The sequence below is a fragment of the Bombina bombina genome, chromosome 1 (assembly GCF_027579735.1).
Source record: "Bombina bombina isolate aBomBom1 chromosome 1, aBomBom1.pri, whole genome shotgun sequence".
Lineage (NCBI taxonomy): Eukaryota > Metazoa > Chordata > Amphibia > Anura > Bombinatoridae > Bombina > Bombina bombina.
The window spans coordinates 390,253,440-390,278,719 of record NC_069499.1 but is presented as its reverse complement, the minus strand read 5'-3'; the positions used below and the strand labels follow the sequence as shown (position 1 = coordinate 390,278,719).

General features: G+C 43.1%; 1 protein-coding gene across 3 annotated transcripts in view; it reads right to left on the bottom strand.

Moving 5' to 3' along the window:
- Positions 1-25,280, bottom strand: part of MBD5 (methyl-CpG binding domain protein 5) — a 902,668-nt gene that overhangs the window by 834,163 nt on the left and 43,225 nt on the right. The window contains exons 2-3 of one of the 3 annotated variants that reach the window (XM_053698283.1): positions 21,483-21,570; positions 2,477-2,589 (exon numbers count right to left, since the gene is read on the bottom strand). The gene's annotated coding sequence lies outside the window, so the exon portion shown is untranslated. The other 2 variants (XM_053698282.1, XM_053698284.1) reach the window with 2 other exon arrangements.

Sequence of the window (25,280 nt, the reverse complement as noted above, 5' to 3'; positions counted from 1 at the left end):
ACGCCAACCTCTACATGTCCTGGTATGAGCATTACATTATGCGACCCCAGGACATGGTAGAGGTGGTATATTATACGAGATACATTGACGACGTCTTTTTGATTTGGCGTGGGACCCCAGAAACTCTGATATCTTGGGTACATGATCTAAATAGCTCGTCAGGGCCAATTAAATTCAAACTTGAATATGACATTAATGGAGTCCATTTTTTGGACTTAAACATCTTTAAGGTAACTGAAGGGGAGGTATGTAGGTTTGGTACGTCTCTTTATACCAAGCCCACAGACCGCAATTCCCTATTAGATGCAAGGAGTTATCATCCCACACACCAGAAGAAAGGGATAGTAGCCTCTCAACTCACTCGGGTTCTGCGCAACAATACCGAGGCACATAATAGAGTAACACAATTAAATGAGATGTCAGAGAAATTGATTGTACGAGGCTATGATAGAGAGATGGTTATGGACATCAAGGTAGGAGCCATAAAACGCTTTGAGGAAACTGGGATCAGAATAAAAGAAACCATCAATTCAGAGGAGAAAATCAATTTCATTACTACATTTGATCCAATGCATCAAAAGGTTGCTGGAGCAATCTCTAAACATTGGGATCTGGTTCACTCTGATAAGTCTCTGCCATTCATGAAACAACAACACCCTAGAATGGTATATCGAAGAGCAAAAAATTTGCGGGACTTGCTGGTGAAAACGGACCCAACTAGGTGTTATGAGACAAATACTTGGCTAAAATCGAGTAAAAAAGGCTGCTTTAAATGTGGAGATTGTGTCACGTGCGACAGTATGCTGAAAGGTGACACATTCCAGCACCCACATACGAACAAGCGCTATAAAATCAATCACAGACTTTCATGCATGAGTACCCATGTGATTTATATGCTGATTTGCCCCTGTTCCCTTGTATATATAGGGAAAACGGCCACTAAGTTTCGAGAGCGCATGGCTAATCATCGCTGTGCGATCAGGGAAGCCATCAAAAATGGCGACTCTGATCAGCCAGTAGCACACCACTTCTCCAGACATAAGCATGGTGTATCAAGTCTAAAAACCATGCTGATAGACCAAGTACCACCGCTGACAAGGGGAGGTGACAGGGGCAATCGGCTTCTAAGATTGGAGACAAGATGGATTTATACCTTGGACACCATAACACCTAGGGGGTTGAACACTATGCTCAATTTCTCGCCGTTTTACACTGGGAACTGATCTATTTTTCCTCCATTGACTATAATTGTACTATCCATATAAGAATAACATCCACAATCACTGACTCTCAAACATGACTTTACTTATCTCCAGTTCTTAAGTCCTCAGGTATTTTTTGCCATACTCCAGGAGATATGAAGAATACACTAACTTATTGGATGTATATATGTACAGTATTTAGGGTTTGGGTTATTTACAAATTGTGTTCAATTATATCTCCCAATACCCATACAATGGATTAATATTAATATTGTAATATAATATATACATTCCAATATATAAATAGCTCTCTTAAAACAATAACAGAATTCATATGTCCACCATATTCATGTTTTTAATTGTAATTGATCACCTATGATCGATTGCCTTTATTGTTTTTAGTTTACATAGTGCTCTGATATACGGCTGACTGCAGTACTCTATAGTATAGACAAGAGGTTTTATATGCTAAATAGGAATTATAAATGATTTTGGCCTTTATATCCCTTTGGATGGGCCCTTCCTCATTTCCTATGTTACCGCTAGACAACAAACATTTGTCACTATGACAACTGATGTCATCACGTGATCCACGTAGGTGACGCAACTCCCGGATCTGCAGAATGCGGGCCGCGATCGCGGCTCGGCGTTATCAGAAGCCATTGGGTTATTTAAGGTGGAGGGGTATTGTATATTTTATACTGATTTTTGTATTTTCCAAAATGTCTGTATCATGTATTTGAAAAAGGAGGTGGAATACCTCCGAAACGTCATGCATTTTTAACTTAATTTATTAAAGGTTAAGTTTTATCTGAACCAGTGAGTGCCTTTTTTCTACGAATATGTATTGGATCATTTTTTGAAGTGTACCCTGGAGGCTGTTATATTCGTATATGGAGTGCCTTTCCAAATGACTCTAACACATATACATATACATACATATATATACATACATACACATATATATATGTATATATTATATATATATATATGTATGTAATATATATATATATATATGTATATATATATATATATATATATATATATATATATATATATACACATACACACACACTCACAACATACACAATACACACACACACCACATACACACACATACATATACATACACACACCCACAACATATATACACGCACACACACCACACACACATACCATAAACACACACACTTATTAAAGAACAAAAAAAATATGTCTAAGTATTTTAATTGTCTCCTACACTCCTAAAATACATTTGTTAAGCCCCGACTTACCTTTTCTGCAATGTGCTGTTACCCTGTACCGCACTGGAGATCAAGAAGTGAGAGGAAATTGAAGAGAGGAACGTAGCAAATATTTCCATTGAGCTAGAACGGAACAGTGACACCTGCAGGCAAAAAAAAAATGTTTAACTGCCACTGCCGTTCTTTCTGCAGAGACCCTTCAGTTTCTGCGATAAGGACGCAGATCGCACAGTGTTTTGCCTTGGGGATGGAGAATATCACAGGCTAAGAAGGAACTGTACTACCCAGGATTCATTAAAGAAAGCCGCATATGATCTGAGGAACAGACTCCTTGAACGCGGCTGCTCAAAATAACTCCTGGCTACAGCGTACCAAAGAGCCCTCCAAAAAGACAGGGGTGACCTTCTAAAACCTAAAGAGCATCAGAAATCGAAAACCCTGAGATTTGTCACCACTTTTAATTACCAAAGTGAGGAACTAACAACAATAATTAAAAATCACTGGCATATCTTAAAAAGTGATGAAAAATTAAAAGAAATATTACCCGACCAGCCCTCATTTACATTTAGAAGGGCCAAAAACCTCACAGATAACCTGACTTCAAGTCATTTTAATAGGAATGCAATGAAAACACCTATATATAAATGATTAATCCCCTGTGGACATTGCAAAGTCTGCCAATACATGGAGAAAAAAGAAATGATGAAAGACAGATTTAATAAAATATGGTATATCAAAATGCACAACAACTGTCAAAGTACAGATGTGATATACTGTTTATCATGTTCGTGTAAAATCTACTATGTTGGCATGACTACTCGTAAATTGGCAACTAGAATGACGGAACATCTTAGCAATATACGTAATGCCCAAAAAGATTTGGATAAGGGCAAACAAATAACTAGTGTTGCTAGGCATTTTCTCAGACACCATGCAGGCAAACCATTAACTTTCAAATGCTGGGGATTAGAACAAATAAAGTCAGGTATTAGAGGTGGAGATTTAGAAAAAAATCCTACTCCAAAAAGGAGACAAATTGGATTTTTAAGTTAAAAACTGTAATGCCAAACGGCATGAACGAAGCGAATAACTATTGGGTATTTTTGTAATTATAATTAATATCTAAATCTTGGGTATTATACCTATTATGATTTTCTTTTAGCTGTGTCATAGTGTGGTAGCTAATCTATATATTATCCAGGGGTATTATCATACACCACCACCCTAGCTAAAACCCTCAGTTCCCCAGTACACGAAAAGATACTGATCAGTATATATGAAAATTAAATTCTAAATTCTGCATCTTATGCCAACCATACCCATTTAACAATGGTGGTATGTTTTTTTTTTTTTAGATTAGTAGAATAAATGAGAGGGTCCTATTATAGTAATATAGGATATCATAACTATATATTAATGTACACCTGAAGAGGTAAAATGGGGAGGATCAGTATATAGAATTCATAAGAGAGAGAATATGCTTTACAGGGACGCCCATATGATGTTTAACAATCATTACATAAGTATGTCCAAATTCTCTCCACTATGAAACTATCCTACCGCAATAATGTGCTGCCCATAATACTGTCAAAGAATATAGGTTCCTTTTTCTCTGGGCCTTTGAGTCTACATATTACACTGTAAGCATTATGAGCAGTTTTATCTGGACCAGCTTGAGGTACCCCTTTATGATAACGTCTCCCATATAGAAATTGATGGATAGGTTTAGAATATCATATTTATTGGGAATAACACAGAAAGTGTATGACTGGCCAGCACTCTGAATCGTATAAGGTTAGCTGAATTGGAATTAGATTTGCAGCCAATACATAATATGCAACACACTGAGTGCGGAATAAAGGAGCAATATTACTTATACTCATCATAAAATATCCGTAACTCACTATTGGATTATTAGCCGTCTTGTATATTGTTCTATAAAAAAAAAATCACATAAGTAAGTGTTGAAAATTGGTATAGTCAATATTTTGAACAACACAAAGAGTTATGTATCGGTGTTGTATGGTAATCACTGACGAAATTACAACTAAAGCTAGGTGACACCATATACATAATAATTTTTATATAGTTATGTTCCATGATACTATGTCACCAATGTAATACTAGTGTTGATAAGCTGTGTAACAGCTTACTATATATAAATATACTTAAATGGGCATATGATGATCTTATGACATTCCAAAACAATAACAAACGAGAGGAACCCACCCCTAACCGTACGTCACCAGCCAACTGTGATAGCAATGCTAGCTACTACACGCCCCCAGTTGACTAATAGAGGGGAAGGATAGGCTAAAGGAAGCACCGATTGGCTCAATGAATATTGTTGTTTGGTTGGTGGATGGGAAGGAGGTGGTCAGAAGATGTCCTCCAATTGGCTGGGGTCTTAGCCACATTAGTGTATATTATTGAGTGGCACCCGGGCTTCGGTTTGCCGATTTCTAAAACATTGAGAAAAGCTGCTTAGACAGCCGAAACGCGTGTGTTAAATTAAGTACCTCTAGTTATGTCTCTCACCCCTGTCACCTGACGCCGACGGCTGCAGATATCGGACAAGCAACAGGGCGGTGATTGTACATACTTGTTTTTAGCTTGATTTGGTGTCCATTTTGAGAATCTTTATTCTCTTTTTATTTTATCTACTCATTACCAATAAAGTAAATAGATTTTAATAATCTTCATTACTCATCCTTTAGGGAAGAGTGCTATTTAAACCCCTACGTTTGTTGGTTCTTTCCCAACTTTTGGTCTAATTATCCTTATATAATTGTGGGTAGCACCGGACCTGTGGTCCATTATTCCCTATCTTAACACTTGTGACTAGTGCCAACTGTATCAAACCTTTTCTTATTACACCTTCAAAGTGCAATAGCTGGAGCTGGATTCAACTGCAAACCTTCCAAGGGCTCACAGCTTTTCGAATATCGGGCTCCAAGGATCGTCCCCTCCCAGCACCGAACACCAGAGGAGGACATCCAACACCTCCCACAAAGGAGAGAACCGACTTTAAAGAAAATGGTCAACCCTGTATAGAGTAACCGACCCCAATCTTCCCTCTAGGATAATAGTCCCAGTCCAAAGGCTATTCAAAACCAAAGACAAGAGTCCCAGACTTCCGGAAGAGAAATGAAGGGTCAACGTAGGAACAAAGCCCCCTGTTAGACCGCTAACCGTTACTACAAACGGTATGCTGCCATGAGTCAGGATAGACATTGTGCTCTGTTACGAAACCCCCTACACGGCTGTCTTCCCTAAAACAAGGAACACTTCCCAAAGGGTAGAAGGCCCTCAGCATCCATATATCAGAATCCAACATATAGCAGGAGCCCCATAGGGATCAAACCCTTAGCCTCTCGCTGCAGGAACACCACATCGTAACTCCCCTTCCAGGATTCTGGAATGAAAGAAGGGAAAAACAGAATTTATGTTTACCTGATAAATTACTTTCTCCAACGGTGTGTCCGGTCCACGGCGTCATCCTTACTTGTGGGATATTCTCTTCCCCAACAGGAAATGGCAAAGAGCCCAGCAAAGCTGGTCACATGATCCCTCCTAGGCTCCGCCTACCCCAGTCATTCGACCGACGTTAAGGAGGAATATTTGCATAGGAGAAACCATATGGTACCGTGGTGACTGTAGTTAAAGAAAATAAATTATCAGACCTGATTAAAAAAACCAGGGCGGGCCGTGGACCGGACACACCGTTGGAGAAAACATAATTTATGCTTACCTGATAAATTCCTTTCTTCTGTTGTGTGATCAGTCCACGGGTCATCATTACTTCTGGGATATAACTCCTCCCCAACAGGAAATGCAAGAGGATTCACCCAGCAGAGCTGCATATAGCTCCTCCCCTCTACGTCAGTCCCAGTCATTCGACCAAGAATCAACGAGAAAGGAGTAACCAAGGGTGAAGTGGTGACTGGAGTATAATTTAAAAGATATTTACCTGCCTTAAAACAGGGCGGGCCGTGGACTGATCACACAACAGAAGAAAGGAATTTATCAGGTAAGCATAAATTATGTTTTCTTCTGTTATGTGTGATCAGTCCACGGGTCATCATTACTTCTGGGATACCAATACCAAAGCAAAAGTACACGGATGACGGGAGGGATAGGCAGGCTCATTATACAGAAGGAACCACTGCCTGAAGAACCTTTCTCCCAAAAATAGCCTCCGAAGAAGCAAAAGTGTCAAATTTGTAAAATTTGGAAAAAGTATGAAGCGAAGACCAAGTTGCAGCCTTGCAAATCTGTTCAACAGAGGCCTCATTCTTAAAGGCCCAAGTGGAAGCCACAGCTCTAGTGGAGTGAGCTGTAATTCTTTCAGGAGGCTGCTGTCCAGCAGTCTCATAGGCTAAACGTATTATGCTACGAAGCCAAAAAGAGAGAGAGGTAGCAGAAGCTTTTTGACCTCTCCTCTGTCCAGAATAAACGACAAACAGGGAAGAAGTTTGTCGAAAATCTTTAGTTGCCTGCAAGTAGAACTTGAGGGCACGAACTACATCCAGATTGTGTAGAAGACGTTCCTTCTTTGAAGAAGGATTTGGACACAAGGATGGAACAACAATCTCTTGATTGATATTCCTGTTAGTGACTACCTTAGGTAAGAACCCAGGTTTAGTACGCAGAACTACCTTGTCTGAGTGAAAAATCAGATAAGGAGAATCACAATGTAAGGCTGATAACTCAGAGACTCTTCGAGCCGAGGAAATAGCCATTAAAAACAGAACTTTCCAAGATAACAATTTTATATCAATGGAATGAAGGGGTTCAAACGGAACACCCTGTAAAACGTTAAGAACTAAGTTTAAACTCCATGGCGGAGCAACAGCTTTAAACACAGGCTTGATCCTAGCTAAAGCCTGACAAAAGGCCTGGACGTCTGGATTTTCTGACAGACGCCTGTGTAACAAGATGGACAGAGCTGAAATCTGTCCCTTTAATGAACTAGCTGATAGACCCTTTTCTAAACCTTCTTGTAGAAAGGACAATATCCTAGCGATCCTAACCTTACTCCAAGAGTAACCTTTGGATTCGCACCAGTATAGGTATTTACGCCATATTTTATGGTAAATCCTTCTGGTAACAGGCTTCCTAGCCTGTATCAGGGTATCAATAACCGACTCAGAAAAAACACGTTTTGATAAAATCAAGCGTTCAATTTCCAAGCAGTCAGCTTCAGAGAAGTTAGATTTTGATGTTTGAATGGACCCTGTATCAGAAGGTCCTGTCTTAGAGGTAGAGACCAAGGCGGACAGGATGACATGTCCACTAGATCTGCATACCAAGTCCTGCGTGGCCATGCAGGCGCTATTAGAATCATTGATGCTCTCTCCTGTTTGATTTTGGCAATCAATCGAGGAAGCAGCGGGAAGGGTGGGAACACATAAGCCATCCCGAAGTTCCAAGGTGCTGTCAAAGCATCTATCAGAACCGCTCCCGGATCCCTGGATCTGGACCCGTAGAGAGGAAGTTTGGCGTTCTGGCGAGACGCCATGAGATCTATCTCTGGTTTGCCCCAACGTCGAAGTATCTGGGCAAAGACCTCCGGATGAAGTTCCCACTCCCCCGGATGAAAAGTCTGGCGACTCAAGAAATCCGCCTCCCAGTTCTCCACTCCCGGGATGTGGATTGCTGATAGGTGGCAAGAGTGAGACTCTGCCCAGCGAATTATCTTTGATACTTCCATCATTGCTAGGGAGCTTCTTGTCCCTCCCTGATGGTTGATGTAAGCTACAGTCGTGATGTTGTCCGACTGAAACCTGATGAACCCCCGAGTTGTTAATTGGGGCCAAGCCAGAAGGGCATTGAGAACTGCTCTCAATTCCAGGATGTTTATTGGAAGGAGACTCTCCTCCTGATTCCATAGTCCCTGAGCCTTCAGAGAATTCCAGACAGCGCCCCAACCTAGTAGGCTGGCGTCTGTTGTTACAATTGTCCATTCTGGCCTGCTGAATGGCATCCCCCTGGACAGGTGTGGCCGATAAAGCCACCATAGAAGAGAATTTCTGGTCTCTTGATTCAGATTCAGAGTAGGGGACAAATCTGAGTATTCCCCATTCCACTGACTTAGCATGCACAATTGCAGCGGTCTGAGGTGTAGGCGTGCAAAAGGTACTATGTCCATTGCCGCTACCATTAAGCCGATCACCTCCATGCATTGAGCTACTGACGGGTGTTGAATGGAATGAAGGACACGGCATGCATTTTGAAGTTTTGTTAACCTGTCTTCTGTCAGGTAAATCTTCATTTCTACAGAATCTATAAGAGTCCCCAAGAATGGAACTCTTGTGAGAGGAAAAAGAGAACTCTTCTTTTCGTTCACTTTCCATCCATGCGACCTTAGAAATGCCAGAACTAACTCTGTATGAGACTTGGCAGTTTGAAAGCTTGAAGCTTGTATTAGAATGTCGTCTAGGTACGGAGCTACCGAAATCCCTCGCGGTCTTAGTACCGCCAAAAGGGCACCCAGAACCTTTGTGAAGATTCTTGGAGCCGTAGCCAATCCGAATGGAAGAGCTACAAACTGGTAGTGCCTGTCTAAGAAGGCAAACCTTAGATACCGGTGATGATCTTTGTGAATCGGTATGTGAAGGTAAGCATCTTTTAAATCCACTGTGGTCATGTACTGACCCTTTTGGATCATGGGTAAGATTGTCCGAATAGTTTCCATTTTGAACGATGGAACTCTTAGGAATTTGTTTAGAATCTTTAAATCTAAGATTGGCCTGAAAGTTCCCTCTTTTTTGGGAACCACAAACAGGTTTGAGTAGAACCCTTGTCCTTGTTCCGACCGCGGAACCGGATGGATCACTCCCATTAATAACAGATCTTGTACACAGCGTAGAAACGCTTCTTTCTTTATCTGGTTTGTTGACAACCTTGACAGATGAAATCTCCCTCTTGGGGGAGATAATTTGAAGTCTAGAAGGTATCCCTGAGATATGATCTCTAGCGCCCAGGGATCCTGAACATCTCTTGCCCAGGCCTGGGCGAAGAGAGAAAGTCTGCCCCCCACTAGATCCGGTCCCGGATCGGGGGCTCTCGGTTCATGCTGTCTTTGGGGCAGCAGCAGGTTTCCTGGCCTGCTTGCTCTTGTTCCAGGACTGGTTAGGCTTCCAGCCTTGCCTGTAACGAGCAACAGCTCCCTCCTGTTTTGGTGCAGTGGAGGTTGATGCTGCTCCTGTTTTGAAATTCCGAAAGGGACGAAAATTAGACTGTCTAGCCTTAGCTTTGGCTTTGTCTTGAGGTAGGGCGTGGCCCTTACCTCCTGTAATGTCAGCGATAATTTCTTTCAAACCGGGCCCAAATAAAGACTGCCCCTTGAAAGGTATATTAAGTAATTTGGACTTAGAAGTAACATCAGCTGACCAGGATTTTAGCCACAGCGCCCTACGTGCCTGTATGGCGAATCCTGAGTTCTTAGCCGTAAGTTTGGTTAAATGTACTACGGCCTCCGAAATGAATGAATTAGCTAGTTTAAGGACTCTAAGCCTGTCCGTAATGTCGTCTAGCGTAGATGAACTAAGGTTCTCTTCCAGAGACTCAATCCAAAATGCTGCCGCAGCCGTAATCGGCGCGATACATGCAAGGGGTTGCAATATAAAACCTTGTTGAACAAACATTTTCTTAAGGTAACCCTCTAATTTTTTATCCATTGGATCTGAAAAAGCACAGCTATCCTCCACCGGGATAGTGGTACGCTTAGCTAAAGTAGAAACTGCTCCCTCCACCTTAGGGACCGTTTGCCATAAGTCCCGAGTGGTGGTGTCTATTGGAAACATCTTTCTAAATATTGGAGGGGGTGAGAACGGCACACCGGGTCTATCCCACTCCTTAGTAACAATTTCAGTTAGTCTCTTAGGTATAGGAAAAACGTCAGTACTCGCCGGTACCGCAAAGTATTTATCCAACCTACACAGTTTCTCTGGTATTGCAACGGTGTTACAATCATTGAGAGCTGCTAAGACCTCCCCTAGTAATACACGGAGGTTCTCCAATTTAAATTTAAAATTTGAAATATCTGAATCCAATCTGTTTGGATCAGAACCGTCACCTACAGAATGAAGCTCTCCGTCCTCATGCTCTGCAAGCTGTGACGCAGTATCAGACATGGCCCTAGTATTGTCAGCGCACTCTGTTCTCACCCCAGAGTGATCACGCTTGCCTCTTAGTTCTGGTAATTTAGACAAAACTTCAGTCATAACAGTAGCCATATCTTGTAATGTTATCTGTAATGGCCGCCCAGATGTACTAGGCGCCATAATATCACGCACCTCCCGGGCGGGAGATGCAGGTACTGCCGCGTGAGGCGAGTTAGTCGGCATAACTCTCCCCTCGCTGTTTGGTGAAATTTGTTCAAATTGTACAGATTGACTTTTATTTAAAGTAGCATCAATACAGTTAGTACATAAATTTCTATTGGGCTCCACCTTGGCATTGGAACAAATGACACAGATATCTTCCTCTGAGTCAGACATGTTTAACACACTAGCAATAAACTTGCAACTTGGTTATAATCTTTTTTAGCAAAAACGTACTGTGCCTCAAAGAGGTACTAAACGATTAAATGACAGTTGAAATAATGAACTGAAAAATAGTTATAGCATCAAACTTTAAACAACACAACTTTTAGCAAAGGTTTGTTCCCATTAGAAAAATAACAATAATTAAATTTGACATAAAAATTACAGAGCAACGTTTTTATTCACAGTCAATATAAAATTCTCACAGCTCTGCTGAGAGAATCTACCTCCCTCTAAAGAAGTTTGAAGACCCCTGAGATCTGTCAGAGATGAACCGGATCATGCAGGAAATATAAGAGTAACTGACTGGAATTTTTTGATGCGTAGCAAAGAGCGCCAAAAAACGGCCCCTCACACACAGCAGTGAAGAGAAACGAAACTGTCATAATTAACACCAAACAACTGCCAAGTGGAAAATAATGCCCAAATATTTATTCACTCAGTACCTCAGAAATGTAAACGATTCTACATTCCAGCAAAAACGTTTAACATGATAAATACTTATTAAAAAGATTAGTGACTTTTAACAGAGTAGTTCCGGTGAAATACCATCCCCAGAATACTGAAGTGTATACATACATGTCATTATAACGGTATGGCAGGATTTTCTCATCAATTCCATTCAGAAAATAAAAACTGCTACATACCTCAATGCAGATTCATCTGCCCGCTGTCCCCTGATCTGAAGCTTTTACCTCCCTCAGATGGCCGAGAACAGCAATATGATCTTAACTACTCCGGTTAAAATCATAGTAAAAAACTCTGGTAGATTCTTCCTCAAACTCTGCCAGAGAAGTAATAACACGCTCCGGTGCTATTGTAAAATAACAAACTTTTGATTGAAGTCATAAAAACTAAGTATAATCACCATAGTCCTCTCACACATCCTATCTAGTCGTTGGGTGCAAGAGAATGACTGGGACTGACGTAGAGGGGAGGAGCTATATGCAGCTTTGCTGGGTGAATCCTCTTGCATTTCCTGTTGGGGAGGAGTTATATCCCAGAAGTAATGATGACCCGTGGACTGATCACACATAACAGAAGAAAGTAATTTATCAGGTAAACATAAATTCTGTTTTCTCCAACATAGGTGTGTCCGGTCCACGGCGTCATCCTTACTTGTGGGAACCAATACCAAAGCTTTAGGACACGGATGAAGGGAGGGAGCAAATCAGGTCACCTAAATGGAAGGCACCACGGCTTGCAAAACCTTTCTCCCAAAAATAGCCTCAGAAGAAGCAAAAGTATCAAACTTGTAAAATTTGGTAAAAGTGTGCAGTGAAGACCAAGTCGCTGCCCTACATATCTGATCAACAGAAGCCTCGTTCTTGAAGGCCCATGTGGAAGCCACAGCCCTAGTGGAATGAGCTGTGATTCTTTCGGGAGGCTGCCGTCCGGCAGTCTCATAAGCCAATCTGATGATGCTTTTAATCCAAAAAGAGAGAGAGGTAGAAGTTGCTTTTTGCCCTCTCCTTTTACCGGAATAAACAACAAACAAGGAAGATGTTTGTCTAAAATCCTTTGTAGCATCTAAATAGAATTTTAGAGCGCGAACAACATCCAAATTGTGCAACAAACGTTCCTTCTTTGAAACTGGTTTCGGACACAGAGAAGGTACGATAATCTCCTGGTTAATGTTTTTATTAGAAACAACTTTTGGAAGAAAACCAGGTTTAGTACGTAAAACCACCTTATCTGCATGGAACACCAGATAAGGAGGAGAACACTGCAGAGCAGATAATTCTGAAACTCTTCTAGCAGAAGAAATTGCAACTAAAAACAAAACTTTCCAAGATAATATCTTAATATCAACGGAATGCAAGGGTTCAAACGGAACCCCCTGAAGAACTGAAAGAACTAAATTGAGACTCCAAGGAGGAGTCAAAGGTTTGTAAACAGGCTTAATTCTAACCAGAGCCTGAACAAAGGCTTGAACATCTGGCACAGCGGCCAGCTTTTTGTGAAGTAACACAGACAAGGCAGAAATCTGTCCCTTCAGGGAACTTGCAGATAGTCCTTTGTCCAATCCTTCTTGAAGGAAGGATAGAATCCTAGGAATCTTAACCTTGTCCCAAGGGAATCCTTTAGATTCACACCAACAGATATATTTTTTCCAAATTTTGTGGTAAATCTTTCTAGTTACAGGCTTTCTGGCCTGAACAAGAGTATCGATAACAGAATCTGAGAACCCTCGCTTCGATAAGATCAAGCGTTCAATCTCCAAGCAGTCAGCTGGAGTGAAACCAGATTCGGATGTTCGAACGGACCCTGAACAAGAAGGTCTCGTCTCAAAGGTAGCTTCCAAGGTGGAGCCGATGACATATTCACCAGATCTGCATACCAAGTCCTGCGTGGCCACGCAGGAGCTATCAAGATCACCGACGCCCTCTCCTGATTGATCCTGGCTACCAGCCTGGGGATGAGAGGAAACGGCGGGAACACATAAGCTAGTTTGAAGGTCCAAGGTGCTACTAGTGCATCCACTAGAGCCGCCTTGGGATCCCTGGATCTGGACCCGTAGCAAGGAACTTTGAAGTTCTGACGAGAGGCCATCAGATCCATGTCTGGAATGCCCCACAGCTGAGTGACTTGGGCAAAGATTTCCGGATGGAGTTCCCACTCCCCCGGATGCAATGTCTGACGACTCAGAAAATCCGCTTCCCAATTTTCCACTCCTGGGATGTGGATAGCAGACAGGTGGCAGGAGTGAGACTCCGCCCATAGAATGATTTTGGTCACTTCTTCCATCGCCAGGGAACTCCTTGTTCCCCCCTGATGGTTGATGTACGCAACAGTTGTCATGTTGTCTGATTGAAACCGTATGAACTTGGCCCTCGCTAGCTGAGGCCAAGCCTTGAGAGCATTGAATATCGCTCTCAGTTCCAGAATATTTATCGGTAACAGAGATTCTTCCCGAGACCAAAGACCCTGAGCTTTCAGGGATCCCCAGACCGCGCCCCAGCCCATCAGACTGGCGTCGGTCGTGACAATGACCCACTCTGGTCTGCGGAATGTCATCCCTCGTGACAGGTTGTCCAGGGACAGCCACCAACGGAGTGAGTCTCAGGTCCTCTGATTTACTTGTATCTTCGGAGACAAGTCTGTATAGTCCCCATTCCACTGACTGAGCATGCACAGTTGTAATGGTCTTAGATGAATGCGCGCAAAAGGAACTATGTCCATTGCCGCTACCATCAACCCGATCACTTCCATGCACTGAGCTATGGAAGGAAGAGGAACGGAATGAAGTATCCGACAAGAGTCTAGAAGCTTTGTTATTCTGGCCTCTGTCAGAAAAATCCTCATTTCTAAGGAGTCTATTATTGTTCCCAAGAAGGGAACCCTTGTTGACGGAGATAGAGAACTCTTTTCCACGTTCACTTTCCATCCGTGAGATCTGAGAAAGGCCAGGACAATGTCCGTGTGAGCCTTTGCTTGAGGAAGGGACGACGCTTGAATTAGAATGTCGTCCAAGTAAGGTACTACAGCAATGCCCCTTGGTCTTAGCACAGCTAGAAGGGACCCTAGTACCTTTGTGAAAATCCTTGGAGCAGTGGCTAATCCGAAAGGAAGCGCCACGAACTGGTAATGTTTGTCCAGGAATGCGAACCTCAGGAACCGATGATGTTCCTTGTGGATAGGAATATGTAGATACGCATCCTTTAAATCCACCGTGGTCATGAATTGACCTTCCTGGATGGAAGGAAGAATAGTTCGAATGGTTTCCATCTTGAACGATGGAACCTTGAGAAACTTGTTTAAGATCTTGAGATCTAAGATTGGTCTGAACGTTCCCTCTTTTTTGGGAACTATGAACAGATTGGAGTAGAACCCTATCCCTTGTTCTCTTAATGGAACAGGATGAATCACTCCCATTTTTAACAGGTCTTCTACACAATGTAAGAATGCCTGTCTTTTTATATGGTCTGAAGACAACTGAGACCTGTGGAACCTCCCCCTTGGGGGAAGTCCCTTGAATTCCAGAAGATAACCTTGGGAGACTATTTCTAGCGCCCAAGGATCCAGAACATCTCTTGCCCAAGCCTGAGCGAAGAGAGAGAGTCTGCCCCCCACCAGATCCGGTCCCGGATCGGGGGCCAACATTTCATGCTGTCTTGGTAGCAGTGGCAGGTTTCTTGGCCTGCTTACCCTTGTTCCAGCCTTGCATTGGTCTCCAAGCTGGCTTGGCTTGAGAAGTATTACCCTCTTGCTTAGAGGACGTAGCACTTTGGGCTGGTCCGTTTCTACGAAAGGGACGAAAATTAGGTTTATTTTTTGCCTTGAAAGGCCGATCCTGAGGAAGGGCGTGGCCCTTACCCCCAGTGATATCAGAGATAATCTCTTTCAAGTCAGGGCCAAACAGCGTTTTCCCCTTGAAAGGAATGTTAAGTAGCTTGTTCTTGGAAGACGCATCAGCCGACCAAGATTTCAACCAAAGCGCTCTGCGCGCCACAATAGCAAACCCAGAATTCTTAGCCGCTAACCTAGCCAATTGCAAAGTGGCGTCTAGGGTGAAAGAATTAGCCAATTTGAGAGCATTGATTCTGTCCATAATCTCCTCATAAGGAGGAGAATCACTATCGACCGCCTTTATCAGCTCATCGAACCAGAAACATGCGGCTGTAGCGACAGGGACAATGCATGAAATTGGTTGTAGAAGGTAACCCTGCTGAACAAACATCTTTTTAAGCAAACCTTCTAATTTTTTATCCATAGGATCTTTGAAAGCACAACTATCCTCTATGGGTATAGTGGTGCGTTTGTTTAAAGTGGAAACCGCTCCCTCGACCTTGGGGACTGTCTGCCATAAGTCCTTTCTGGGGTCGACCATAGGAAACAATTTTTTAAATATGGGGGGAGGGACGAAAGGAATACCGGGCCTTTCCCATTCTTTATTAACAATGTCCGCCACCCGCTTGGGTATAGGAAAAGCTTCTGGGAGCCCCGGCACCTCTAGGAACTTGTCCATTTTACATAGTTTCTCTGGGATGACCAACTTGTCACAATCATCCAGAGTGGATAATACCTCCTTAAGCAGAATGCGGAGATGTTCCAACTTAAATTTAAATGCAATCACATCAGGTTCAGCTTGTTGAGAAATGTTCCCTGAATCAGTAATTTCTCCCTCAGACAAAACCTCCCTGGCCCCATCAGACTGGGTTGGGGGCCCTTCAGAAATATTGTTATCAGCGTCGTCATGCTCTTCAGTATCTAAAACAGAGCAGTCGCGCTTACGCTGATAAGGGTTCATTTTGGCTAAAATGTTTTTGACAGAATTATCCATTACAGCCGTTAATTGTTGCATAGTAAGGAGTATTGGCGCGCTAGATGTACTAGGGGCCTCCTGAGTGGGCAAGACTCGTGTAGACGAAGGAGGGAATGATGCAGTACCATGCTTACTCCCCTCACTTGAGGAATCATCTTGGGCATCATTGTCATTATCACATAAATCACATTTATTTAAATGAATAGGAATTCTGGCTTCCCCACATTCAGAACACAGTCTATCTGGTAGTTCAGACATGTTAAACAGGCATAAACTTGATAACAAAGTACAAAAAACGTTTTAAAATAAAACCATTACTGTCACTTTAAATTTTAAACTGAACACACTTTATTACTGCAATTGCGAAAAAACATGAAGGAATTGTTCAAAATTCACCAAATTTTCACCACAGTGTCTTAAAGCCTTAAAAGTATTGCACACCAAATTTGGAAGCTTTAACCCTTAAAATAACGGAACCGGAGCCGTTTTGAACTTTAACCCCTTTACAGTCCCTGGTATCTGCTTTGCTGAGACCCAACCAAGCCCCAAGGGGAATACGATACCAAATGACGCCTTCAGAAAGTCTTTTCTAAGTATCAGAGCTCCTCTCACATGCGACTGCATGCCATGCCTCTCAAAAACAAGTGCGCAACACCGGCGCGAAAATGAGGCTCTGCCTATGCTTTGGGAAAGCCCCTAAAGAATAAGGTGTCTAAAACAGTGCCTGCCGATATTATTATATCAAAATACCCAGATAAAATGATTCCTCAAGGCTAAATATGTGTTAATAATGAATCGATTTAGCCCAGAAAAAGTCCACAGTCTTAATAAGCCCTTTTTGAAGCCCTTATTTACGATCGTAATAAACATGGCTTACCGGATCCCATAGGGAAAATGACAGCTTCCAGCATTACATCGTCTTGTTAGAATGTGTCATACCTCAAGCAGCAAAAGTCTGCACACTGTTCCCCCAACTGAAGTTAATTGCTCTCAACAGTCCTGTGTGGAACAGCCATGGATTTTAGTGACGGTTGCTAAAATCATTTTCCTCATACAAACAGAAATCTTCATCTCTTTTCTGTTTCTGAGTAAATAGTACATACCAGCACTATTTTAAAATAACAAACTCTTGATTGAATAATAAAAACTACAGTTAAACACTAAAAAACTCTAAGCCATCTCCGTGGAGATGTTGCCTGTACAACGGCAAAGAGAATGACTGGGGTAGGCGGAGCCTAGGAGGGATCATGTGACCAGCTTTGCTGGGCTCTTTGCCATTTCCTGTTGGGGAAGAGAATATCCCACAAGTAAGGATGACGCCGTGGACCGGACACACCTATGTTGGAGAAAGACTCTTACAATGCAAGCCACCAAGGACCCACAGGTCGCTTCAAATACTAAGGTAACTCCGAACCCGGAGAACCCTACCCCCGCTCTAGAAGGGAAGGTAACAAACAACGGAAAACCACCCTAGCATAGAGGTGAGACCCCGTGGCCATATCGCCAACCCAGGTGAAGATACCTGGAGTCTACAGGAACAGCGTAAATGCGCCAGAAGACCAGTAGGGAACCGTCAGGACCTAAAGCCTAAGCCGTAAAACGATAGGTATCTCTCACAGAGCCCCAGCTTCTACAGAGAGAGGCCTGTGGGACCACAAACCTCTAGTGTGAGATTGATTCAGTTTTCGAGGACCCTGACCTAGATCCGTGTCTCTCCTTGGATGTGTGTGGACGGTTCAATCGCAGAACTGACATCCAGAGGAACCATAAGCTGCCTCCTACAAGGAGGAACTCACCTCTAAAGACCGTAGACTTGGCGATCTAGCAATAGCCTCAAACCCAAGAGTCACAAAGGACTTCCTTAACGGTCTAAGATTCAGCACCCAGGGCACTTGGATCGCAAAGAAATCTCGTAGGCAAGTGTTACTACATGCTACATGGATAGGCAAGGTAGCAACCAACACCCAAAGGCGGATGAGAACCCTGTACCCTGCTCGCCATCCCAGAGAATCTAACTTAAGACACCGTTCACGAAGCCCCTAACGGAGCATCGAGGATAGTAAACTACCTGACCCCAGAAGGGCGACCCTCTGTAACCGACCTCACCTCTTCACTGACAAGCCCCAAGGCTAGAGTTGTAACGAGGACGGAGACACACCCGAACGTTGAGACCATGGTCAGACCAAGGGTAATGGAAGGAACAACAGCCAGAGATCCTTGAAGGATCTATCTTCCAAAATCTTCTTTAAGCAGGCAAAAGCTGGAGCTTCGCAGCTCCCCACAGAAGGCAGGGAACCCCTGCACACCAACTCTTAGAGTAACAACTCTGAGCAGAGAAAGATGCCCGCACATCCAGACCATATTATCCACCCAAGGAGGGAAGCAAGGAAACTCTGCGACAGCAATAAAATGCTTAGTAGGCTATAGAGTCAGCGTCCGGAAGAAATTTGAGTAAAAAAAAGAAAATCATTAAATCACTCGGCACACCAGACCACATAGGTTACACACATATCTAACAACTCCAAAGAATGGAATAACGGTTTTGAGTCCTTGGGGACCTGAAGAACCATGAAGATGTCTGCAAAAACAAATCCGTATCCCAGGCGAGAAGCCCGAACAACCAACCTAGATTGGCACTAATAACCCTCCGTACGGAGGGGTTGTATCTAAATAACAGGCCTCATACTTCGGTAGGATCCGAGCCCGGAGTCCATAGAATAGGCCAAGTGACATATAGAATCCAGCAGGATTAAATCAGTACCACGAGGGTGACATGAACCCTGGTAAAAGCCGAAAAAGTATCCGACCAGTACCTGCCTGGTATACGGTCACTCTAGAACTAACCAAGGTCCAAGAAAATTGGTCCCGAAGGATCGATAAATGAACCAGAAAAACATAAGTCTATTGTTCAACAAGTGCGCAACTTTCGAGGAAGTGCCGACGCGACCTAAATCGCAAGTATCGGTTGCAGAGAAGAACGTTCATAAAAACAAAAATCTAACAGACATGAGCTTAAGAAAAAAAAACAAATTAAACACATCCATCCAGGTTCAAAAAAATAAAATAAAATGAAGGCTGCACCCATCGGGTGAACGCCCAACGTGAATGAGAACAACAACGGGACCAGCCGAAGAAAAGCCCTATTCACCCAAGCTCAGAAATGAAACCGACAAAAGCAAAGAAAAGAAAAACGGCGACATAAAGAAGGATTGGCTTCATCCCCAAACATCATATCCATTTTGCCATCCAGCTTCTAAGGCCTTGGATCCCTCGGCCCGCTAGGACTGGGATCCTCCAACACTGCCAAAACATGTCTTAAAAAAACACGAAGGCGAGCCAGCCTATAATGGAAGGCGAAATCATCCCTCGCCGGATCAACTTAAGACCCTGGCCATGAGATAGGGGCCCCTGAAGCCAACGCTCCACCAGAAGGCTGAACTGGATTGGGCAATCCCACGCCCGACGGGACCTAGTTAACGGAACACAGACAGTATCTCAGAAATACTTCACTTGGGAGATATAAATGATTCAGCGCCATAGAAATGGCCATGCGGAACCGTACCGTAACCTCTGGAGAAAACAAGCCACCCTCCGAAGAAGTAAAGGCCATAGGGACACCTGCTTGCGTAGCCAGGAAATGGAATGGGGCACTCGCTTCGCGGGTCATGGAAACCTCGGAGGCGTATGGCTCAACGAACTCTAAGCTCCCTGCTTCAGGAGAAGAGAGTACTCTAGAACGGCAATTTGAACATAACATGGGCATTGATTACCCGGGCTATTTCATATTCATCACAAGACACATCCTCCGTATTGGAGGCATCCTTGTTGTGCATAGCAGAATCCACCATAACTGGCAGCCTTTAACACCCCCAATGGCTGGGGCACTCACCACCTCCTGTGAACCAGACAACCCACGAGCAAGACTCTCTCGGTCGCACGCAGTCAGCACACGGAAGTGAAAAACAACGTAACCGCACCCGTCACGAGGTGCACCATGCCAGTGACGAAAAGGGCGCGCAATCTCGAAGATTGCATCATTAAAAGAAGGCCGTTATGTTCCGAAAAGGCCGTGTGCCTAAGTATAGCTACATATTTGCAGATAGAACCATATAACAAACATGATTAAAAGTCCCCCCTGTTCCATAACCCCCCTCAGGAGATATTAATCCATGATTCCTTATTAAGATAAAAGGAGTCCCACTGGGACCCTACCTTGTTTCGTTAACATTACATTCACATATCGAAATAAAATGAAACAATCTTACCAGAATCTACCGGAAGAAATTTCTGCAGGTCATTTGAAATAGAATAAAATTTTAAATTAGGCAGTTGCACTAAAGCACCAGTTCAATTGTGATGTTTTGATTAACTGGGGAATAAAGCAATTTTTAAAGTTCTATAATATAGTGCAAAATTGCATTGCAAATTAGCTGCAGAGAAGAGAAAAAAGAAATTTAAAGTTTTTAAAATTTCTGAGAACCAGCCAACAATAAATGCATTGAAGCACTGCTCCATATTTGACTCTTCAAGCTCTTCGAGCAGCACTTTTTTTTGGATGCACTGTGTCAAGGAAAACTTCCACAGTGCTGCCAGAGCACAGTGCTGTTTAAAGAGAACAGCCTGATGCGGAGCAGCGCTGCAAAGCGAAAGAGCCAATAGTTCCTGCATCTATTCCATTCTTTCTGCAGACATGCTGTATTTTCTGCAAAGACATCTCAGATCACAGCATGTTCTGCCATGGTCTAAGTTTCTACTTACTACAGAACTAAACGACCACATACCTATCAGCCTCTTTAATGAATCAATAACATCATAAATTAGTGGTGGCAGTGAAATACTTTGCAATATTATAACAATTTCTGTTAATTATAGATATGATTCCAAATTAATATAATTTAAAATAAATAGATTTCATGATAATTTGAGTAACATTAGCTAATAGTAGCTTTAATATTGGCTTACATTTTAGCCTGGTGGTGTGCCCATTAAGTAGTCCTGGGGAGAAAAGTAATTCCAAATGTATGCCCATAAGAAACCTCAGATCAGATGCATGGCCCTATCAATATCTACTGTCCCATGTCTGTTAAACAGTCGCTTGTCAAAAAAGAATGGGCTTTGGTATTACAGACATGCAATCTTTTAAACCAATAAAGTTGATATAATTTTGACAGACGAAGAGAGTGAAATTACTTCCACTTCCTTTTAAGTAACTGATATTCACCGTTTTCTGCAGATGAGTTTGTTGCATGCAGTTTTGGTAGAGGAGTCAATGAATGGTCTCCTACTCCATAAGTAGAGATTCAATGCCCCTAAAATACAAAGAAAAATATTTAGATTGACATAATCATATACACCACCTTTGCTTCTTAAGTAATGAAGAACACACTGTTAAAAATAAATAAAAAGTGCAAAAAAAAAAAAACAGAATTTATGCTTACCTGATAAATTACTTTCTCCAACGGTGTGTCCGGTCCACGGCGTCATCCTTACTTGTGGGATATTCTCTTCCCCAACAGGAAATGGCAAAGAGTCCCAGCAAAGCTGGCCATATAGTCCCTCCTAGGCTCCGCCCACCCCAGTCATTCGACCGACGGACAGGAGGAAATATATATAGGAGAAACCATATGGTACCGTGGTGACTGTAGTTAGAGAAAATAATTCATCAGACCTGATTAAAAAACCAGGGCGGGCTGTGGACCGGACACACCGTTGGAGAAAGTAATTTATCAGGTAAGCATAAATTCTGTTTTCTCCAACATTGGTGTGTCCGGTCCACGGCGTCATCCTTACTTGTGGGAACCAATACCAAAGCTTTAGGACACGGATGAAGGGAGGGAGCAAATCAGGTTAGCTAAATGGAAGGCACCACGGCTTGCAAAACCTCTCTCCCAAAAATAGCCTCCGAAGAAGCAAAAGTATCAAATTTGTAAAATTTGGCAAAAGTGTGCAGTGAAGACCAAGTCGCTGCCTTACATATCTGGTCAACAGAAGCCTCGTTCTTGAAGGCCCATGTGGAAGCCACAGCCCTAGTGGAGTGAGCTGTGATTCTTTCAGGAGGCTGCCGTCCGGCAGTCTCATAAGCCAATCGGATGATGCTTTTAAGCCAAAAGGAAAGAGAGGTAGAAGTCGCTTTTTGACCTCTCCTTTTACCAGAATAAACAACAAACAAGGAAGATGTTTGTCTGAAATCTTTAGTAGCCTCTAAATAGAATTTTAGAGCACGGACAACGTCCAAATTGTGTAACAAACATTCCTTCTTTGAAACTGGATTCGGACACAAAGAAGGTACAACTATCTCCTGGTTAATATTTTTGTTAGAAACAACTTTAGGAAGAAAACCAGGCTTAGTACGCAAAACCACCTTATCTGCATGGAACACCAGATAGGGCGGAGAACACTGCAGAGCAGATAACTCTGAAACTCTTCTAGCAGAAGAAATTGCAACTAAAAACAAAAACTTTCCAAGATAGTAACTTAATATCTATGGAATGTAAAGGTTCAAACGGAACCCCTTGAAGAACTGAAAGAACTAGATTTAGACTCCAGGGAGGAGTCAAAGGTCTGTAAACAGGCTTGATCCTAACCAGAGCCTGAACAAATGCTTGAACATCTGGCACAGCTGCCAGTCTTTTGTGTAGTAAGACAGATAAAGCAGAGATCTGTCCCTTTAGAGAACTTGCAGATAATCCTTTCTCCAAACCTTCTTGTAGAAAGGAGAGAATCTTAGGAATTTTTATCTTATTCCATGGGAATCCTTTGGATTCACACCAACAGATATATTTTTTCCATATTTTATGGTAAATTTTTCTAGTTACAGGTTTTCTGGCCTGAACCAGAGTATCTATAACAGAATCTGAAAACCCACGCTTCGATAGAATCAAGCGTTCAATCTCCAAGCCGTCAGCTGGAGGGAGACCAGATTTGGATGTTCGAATGGACCCTGAACAAGAAGGTCCTGTCTCAAAGGTAGCTTCCATGGTGGAGCCGATGACATATTCACCAGGTCTGCATACCAAGTCCTGCGTGGCCACGCAGGAGCCATCAAGATCACCGAGGCCCTCTCCTGATTGATCCTGGCTACCAGCCTGGGAATGAGAGGAAACGGTGGAAATACATAAGCTAGGTTGAAGGTCCAAGGTGCTACTAGTGCATCTACTAGAGTCGCCTTGGGATCCCTGGATCTGGACCCGTAGCAAGGAACCTTGAAGTTCTGACGAGACGCCATCAGATCCATGTCTGGAATGCCCCATAATTGAGTTATTTGGGCAAAGATTTCCGGATGGAGTTCCCACTCCCCCGGATGGAATCCGCCTCCCAATTTTCCACTCCTGGGATGTGGATCGCAGACAAGTGGCAGGAGTGATCCTCCGCCCATTGAATTATTTTGGTAACTTCTTTCATCGCCAGGGAACTCCTTGTTCCCCCCTGATGATTGATATATGCAACGGTCGTCATGTTGTCTGATTGGAACCTTATGAATTTGGCCTTTGCTAGTTGAGGCCAAGCTCTGAGAGCATTGAATATCGCTCTCAGTTCCAGAATGTTTATCGGGAGAAGAGACTCTTTCCGAGACCATAGACCCTGAGCTTTCAGGGATTCCCAGACCGCGCCCCAGCCCACTAGACTGGCGTCGGTCGTGACAATGACCCACTCTGGTCTGCGGAAGCTCATTCCCTGGGACAGATGGTCCAGGGTCAGCCACCAACGGAGTGAATCTCTGGTCTTTTGATCTACTTGAATCATTGGAGACAAGTCTGTATAATCCCCATTCCACTGTTTGAGCATGCACAGTTGTAATGGTCTTAGATGAATTCGTGCAAAAGGAACTATGTCCATTGTTGCAACCATCAATCCTACTACTTCCATGCACTGCGCTATGGAAGGACGAGGAAAAGAATGAAGCACTTGACAAGAGCTTAGAAGTTTTGATTTTCTGACCTCTGTCAGAAAAATCCTCATTTCTATGGAATCTATTATTGTTCCCAAGAAGGGAACTCTTGTCGACGGAGACAGAGAACTTTTTTCTTTGTTCACCTTCCATCCGTGAGATCTGAGAAAGGCTAGAACGATGTCCGTATGAGCCTTTGCTTTTGACAGGGACGACGCTTGTATTAGAATGTCGTCCAAGTAAGGTACTACTGCAATGCCCCTCGGTCTTAGAACCGCTAGAAGGGACCCTAGCACCTTTGTGAAAATCCTTGGAGCAGTGGCTAATCCGAATGGGAGGGCCACAAACTGGTAATGCTTGTCCAGAAAAACGAACCTTAGGAACTGATGATGTTCTTTGTGGATAGGAATATGTAGGTACGCATCCTTTAGATCCACGGTAGTCATAAATTGACTTTCCTGGATGGTGGGTAGAATCGTTCGAATGGTTTCCATCTTGAACGATGGTACCCTGAGAAATTTGTTTAGGATCTTCAAATCCAAAATTGGTCTGAAAGTTCCTCTTTTTTGGGAACTACGAACAGATTGGAATAAAATCCCATTCCTTGTTCCTTTATTGGAACTGGGTGTATCACTCCCATCTTTAACAGGTCTTCTACACAATGTAAGAATGCCTGTCTCTTTATTTGGTTTGAGGATAAGTGAGACATGTGGAACCTTCCCCTTGGGGGTAGTTCCTTGAATTCCAGGAGATAACCTTGAGAAACTATTTCTAGCGCCCAAGGATCCTGAACATCTCTTGCCCAAGCCTGAGCAAAGAGAGAGAGTCTGCCCCCCACTAGATCCGGTCCCGGATCGGGGGCTACTCCTTCATGCTGTTTTGTTAGCAGTGGCAGGCTTCTTCGCCTGCTTACCTTTGTTCCAGCCTTGCATTGGTTTCTAGGCTGGTTTGGGTTGTGAGGCATTACCCTCTTGCTTAGAGGATGCAGAATTAGAGGCCGGTCCGTTTCTGCGAAAGGGACGAAAATTAGACTTATTTTTAGCCTTAAAAGACCTATCCTGTGGAAGGGCGTGGCCCTTTCCCCCAGTGATGTCTGAAATAATCTCTTTCAATTCTGGTCCAAATAAAGTT